Raw genomic sequence first — 6,258 nt, forward strand, 5'->3', positions numbered from 1 at the left:
TTGTTGTATGTATTTTTTCACTGGTGTCTACCTATCTCTTCCTCCAATAGGTACAAGAGGTGCCTGTGTCTGAGCAAGCTGCTCTTGGTCCAATCTGTGCTTGCTGTGTCTGTGTCTCGGGGGGCACACTGGGTCCAATCTTAGCTATTGGTCTAATTGGATCTGGTGGATTCTGTGTCTCAGGAAGCTGCCCTTGGTCCCATCCAAGCTGACTGATTCTGTGTCTCAGGGGGCCACTTTTGATCTTATCAGCACTCATGGTCCAATCAGACCTGGTGGATTCTGTGTCTCAGGAAGCCTCTCTTGGTCCAGTGAGAGCTCTTGGTCCAATGAAAGCTGGCAGATTCCATGTCTCAGGAAGCCACTCTTGGTCCAATGAGAGTTGGCAGATTCTGTGTCTCAGGAAGCCACTGGGGTTGCAGGGAGATGGGTATATTTGGGATAGGGCCTGGATCTTGTAGATTGCAGGGTCCAATGGGGTTTTTGGTCGGGGAGCCTACCTGCAGGAATCTTCCCTGCTGGCTGGCAACTGGGGCAGCAATGTGTGGGGGTTCCTGGGGACTGGTTATGTCCAGGTGCCTAGGTCCTAGAGGCAGGACTCTGGGTGGGAAAAGAGTCACTCACCTCTTGGTCCAATGAGAACTGGTGGATTCTGTGTCTCAGGAAGCCACTGGGGTCTTGTAGGTTGCAGGGTCCAATGGGGGGTTTTGGTGGTAGAGCCTGCCCACAGTAATCTTCCCTACTGGCAGGTAACTGGGGCAGCTAAGAGTCTACTTTTGTGTCTTTTGATGTTGGGATACATTGCTGGCTGTTAGAAGTTGCAGTCTGCCAAAAGCTTAACAGCTTTTTCTCTTATGGGTCTTCCTGAGGTTTTGGGGTTCCTAGGTATTGCCTAATGGCAGCTATTATAGGGAGGAAGAAGAGGGGAAAGAGATAGCCTTCTTGTGTTCCTGGATTTCTGTTTTGTTGTTGTTGTTTTGTTGTTGTTGTTGTTTATTTGTTTGTTTTGGTGGATGATGCTACCAGCCAGCAATGTATCCCAACAGTTTTCCTCCCTAAATTCTACATATAAAAAAATGTAATACTTGTCTTGGAGAGATTGGTTTGTTTCACTTAACACAATGATGTCCAATACAATCTATTTAACTGCAAATAACATTATCACATTCTTTATAGCTTAAAAAACGATATACAATTGAAGTCAAGTTGTTAAAAACTTAAAGTTTTTAAAGTTATTAAAACATCATAACCTAAATAGAGTATCACACAACATTTAATTTTATCATAATTGAGAAAGTAATCAAAGCACATCATTATAAAAAGAAATCAGTGAATTACAAAACAAGAGATCTAGAGAGGAGCAATGGGACAAAAGAACTGCAAGACAGGAAATAATGAAAATGGCAATAGCAAGTCCTTCTTTATCAATTATTTTTAAACAAATGGATTAAATTTCTCCAATGGGAAAACAGAATGACTCAGTGGGATAAAACAAAAACAAGTTAAAGCAATAATAGCTATTCACATACATGCTGTCTACAAGAGACTAATTTAAAGATGCCCATATGCTGAAAGTGAAGGAATAGAAGAGAATATTTCTCACAAAGGCAACACAAAATGGTAGCTAAACTTACTTCATAAAAAGTGCAATTTAAGGAAAAACCTGTTATAAGAGACAAAGAAGGTCATTATATAACAATGGAAAATATACTAGATATATATTTACTCTACATTGAAGATGTAAATATATTAAGCAATATTGGCAGCAATGAGAAAAAATGTAATATAATAATAGTAGAAAACTTATTACCTCACTTTCAGTAGTAAGTAAACCATCTAAACAAAAATAATCACATTGGTACAGCACATCCCACCTAAGAGTGATAAACTGTACATTAGATTCAAGGGCATAGAAAAATATTGTGTTACAAAACAAATTTTAGTAAAAATTAAGAAGGGCTGAAATAGTATTGTTTAATTAGAAAGGACTATGGATTACCTTACTCAGGATAATTTTTTCCTCGTTGCATCCATTTGCCTGCAAATTTTACAGGTGAGTAATACTCCATTGTTTAAAGATACCACTCTTTCTTTATCCATTCTTCTGTTGAGGGACATCTAGGTTGTTTTCAGTTTCTGGCTATTATAAATAAAGCTGCTATGAACATATTTGAGCAAGTTGAGCAAGTGTCCTTGTGGTAGGATGGAACATCCTTTAGGTACATGCCCATGAGTGGTATAGCTGGATCTTGAGAGCACTCTTAAAAATGCATTTACCATCATTAGGTACCAGACAAGTGCAAGTTTAAGATAACGTAAACTAAAGAATAGTGATAACATCAAATTTTGATGAAGATATTGATAGGGAAGCTGTTAAGATATTTAGGTGATAATAGCTTTACAATTTTTTACTTCAATATTTCATCTCATGTTTCATCCATTGGTGATGTTGCTTGGGTCTGTTACTACATTTGAGACTTAAAAAATGTTGATTTTCTACTAAGACTATTTGCTGTGCTGAGATAGTTTCTATGGAAAAAGGAAAATAAACTTGATTTATTTTCTTTTTATTGTTAATTTTCAGAGTATGTAAGTTGATATTCTATGGATACCAGAAAAATAGCTTCCTCTGAAGCTTTTGTTTAGATCTCTTTTAAAATCCTGACTCAACTTAGAAATTTTTGTATTTATTATGTTTCCATCATTCACAGCTACTATTATCTTTAGAAGCTTTTGTGTACTTTTCGCACGAACACATTAGTCTTTGAAAGCTTCCTTTTTGTTAGAACAAAATGACAAAATCTCATCTTATTCATTTCCTATCAGAAACCTGGAGTTAGTCATTTCCCCTAAGGTTTCCTGGTCCTGTTCATGGAGGATAGTATTTAGACTTCTGTGTGTAATTTGCAGTTTTTATTCTACATTATTTTGAAGGAAAAATGGTATTATTCAATGTTAATTTAGTTTTATTATAATGTCAGTTAAACATGAACAAAATAAGAGCAGTATAGAAATACACTTTGGTTTTGTGTGTGTGTGTGTGTGTGTGTGTGTGTGTGTGTGTGTGCAATTCAGAAAACAAGCAAAAACTCCCATTGAACTAACAGCATTAATTTAATATCACACATTATGTTTTTGATAAAACAAAATTGTAGCTCATACATGAAGATGACTGCTGTGGCATATTGAATGTGGCTTGCCCTATTGTATGCTATGAGATGACTCACTCCACCCATCACTCTAACTACCAAGATATTTTATTATGCACAGCACACCGGGTAGTACCACATAATTTACAAATGAAATCTGACTCTTGTTTCAAATCATCCCAGAACAATTAAAACTGCATTATCTAGTTTCAACATGTTTGTAAATAGAAACATAAATATGAATGTTGACAGTGCATGACAGTATATAATTGTAAAGTGTTCTTCTAGGTGACCTAGAATATGCTTATGTTCATTCATTTGGTACTATTATGTGGGAGTTGCCTAGGTTACAGTGAAAGCAAGAGGAGGAATACAGTTCATACATGTGATTCAGTTTAAAGAGAATATAGCTGATGACAAACAATGACTGCAGAATCATTTTAGAAGAAAGAGGCAGCAATATTTGGTTTCTAAATGTACCGTAGCAATCCACTATTAGTTAGCTGAGGTTACTCAGGAAGCCAAAGGGAGTGAATTGGACAACCTACAAAACTAAGCATGCTGTAATTATAGAAATTATGATTAATATTATCGGTCTTGTAGCTAGTATGAGATTGAAGAAGCACCAAAATATCAACATATAAACATTTATTATTTTTTTAAACATAAAAAACCTGTGCTCCATGTTTTTTTCTTCTACATGGTAGCCAATTTCCTCCTTTAAACGAATATCTTTCATGTTTTGATTTGATTAGATTTAAATTTTTTTCTATTTCATTAAATTGGGTTATATGGAAGAGAAATGAGTCAGAAGAGTATTACAATGGTCTCACTTGCCGAAAGCCTCAAGTGAAGTAAGAATGAAGTGTGGAGACTTAATCTAGATAATTTTCTGGCTTGGAAACTTGCTATTTTGGGATTTCATGATTAAACACACACAATAATTCTGAGCATAGTATTGTAGTAATGTAAGTAAGAAGGGATGTGAATCTGAACAAAGAATGTCACAAACAGTCGAAATTTGGTGAATTCTCCAGATGTTGAGGTAGAATTCTCATGCCATTTTGATTGGCCAGATATTTAAGGAAAGAAGAGCAAGGATGAATTTGGGGTTTTTCAAAACTGTGTACCACAGTGCTGCCATTCATGAAATTGAATTTCTGTCTCTGTCTCTCTCCATACACACACACACACACACACACACACACACACACACACACGCACGCACGCACGCACGCACGCAGACACACACGCACGCACGCACGCACGCACGCACGCAGGCACACACACACACACACACACACGCACGCACGCACGCACGCACGCACGCACGCACGCAGGCACACAGCCAAACCAATCAAACACACACAAACACTTCTTTTTCAAGTTTCTTCTATGTATTTAGTTGGGATTGCCACAGGAAAAGACCAGTAAGCAATATTTGACAATGTATTAAGTACAGAAATATGTCACCATATATACACTCATAAAAACACCTTTCTTCATCTAGGAAAGAAAATAGAAATGTAAAGAAATGACAGCTAAAAGGATGAACAAACCATGGCCCGCAGGCCAAATCTAGACAAGTACCATTCTTTTTTTTATACATATTCTGCACTTAAAAGGGGATTTATATTTTAAATGGTTCAATCTCCGAAAGAATGATTTCAAAACACATTAAATGGAATAAAATTCAAATGTCAAAGTATATAAATATCTAATAGAGAACAACCTTGCTCACTGTGTACAAATTATGGCTGTTTGGGGGCTACAGTAGGAGAGTTGAGTAGTTGTGATATAGACTTTACAGCCCTCTGAAAGATTTCCTTGGTTTGATTATGTAGTTCAGCAGTAGAGTGCTTGCTTAGATTGTGTGTGGTACTGGGTTTGATCCCCAGCACAATGGGAAAAATATTTATTTTCAAAACTAAAATATCTAGTACCTGGTACCTTTCAGGGAAAGACTATTGATTTCTGGTCAGATAGTAATTAGAATGTCATATCTTTCTAGACATCTAAAATCTCTCTAGAGGCATATGGTTCTAGATACCTGGACAAATAATCAAAGTGATCTAGAACAATAACATCCTTTGTTTTTACATATTCTAATTGTTTACTCAATAGTGATAGTGAGTTACCCTTTCCTCTTTCACAAAGGAACATATCTGCTCCCTGTTTAAACAGTGCTATAGATTCTGAATGAGCATACTATTAAGGCTTAATTCTCAGCACAGAAGGCATGTTAAAATTACAGCCTGGTTCATATCTCCTTTTCTGCCACATTTCATCACTTTTTCTTGCATACCCATCGAATTTTTCACCTTTCTGCAGACAGAAGCTAAAAGTGTCACATTCAGGAATTATTTAGTGTTCATTTCATTTAGTTCTCGTGTCTACCCTTTTCTTCCATTTTTAAAACTGTGTTTTTAATTTTTTATTTCATTTTACTTTCTTCCTCAAATTATCTCCATTATCAAAGGGACGGAGTGGAGAACGGAGGGAGACTGCAAATCAAATATAGGTTTGATTGGTGGAGGGGCAACATCTCTGTGGTCAGCCTAATTTGTTTTAGGTCCTCCAGGGTAGATTCAGGGTAGAATGTACACACACACACACACACACACACACACACACACACACACACACACACACACACACACACACGAACGCACACACACACACACAAACACATATTTTTAAATGGCAAGCAACATCTACTGGACGTTGAGCGAGTGCTTATTCTGCTTTTCCCTCCTTCTCTTCATCTCATTTGGGAAACCTAGAAAACAAAAATCTTCCCACGGAAACTCCTCAGGGACGTCCCAAGCCCCGAGCTTGCGCACTCGGACTGCACCGGCGGCGGCGCAGCCTTCGCGGCGAGTCCGCGGGGTCTCCGAGCACAAACCCAGCGCGGGCTCCACGGTCGGCGGCGTCGCGCGCGCGTGCGCGCCTTCCCCCTTTGGCCCCCTACCCTGCAGCAAGGGTTGCGTGACGTAATGCAACCTCAGCATGTAGGAGCGCTATAAAGCAGGACGAGGCGGCGCGCCTCCCAGACGCAGAGTAGCCTGTGATTGGCTCGGGCTGCGGAACCTCGGAAACCCGAAAGCTC

The sequence above is a fragment of the Peromyscus leucopus genome, chromosome X (genome assembly GCF_004664715.2).
Source record: "Peromyscus leucopus breed LL Stock chromosome X, UCI_PerLeu_2.1, whole genome shotgun sequence".
NCBI lineage: Eukaryota > Metazoa > Chordata > Mammalia > Rodentia > Cricetidae > Peromyscus > Peromyscus leucopus.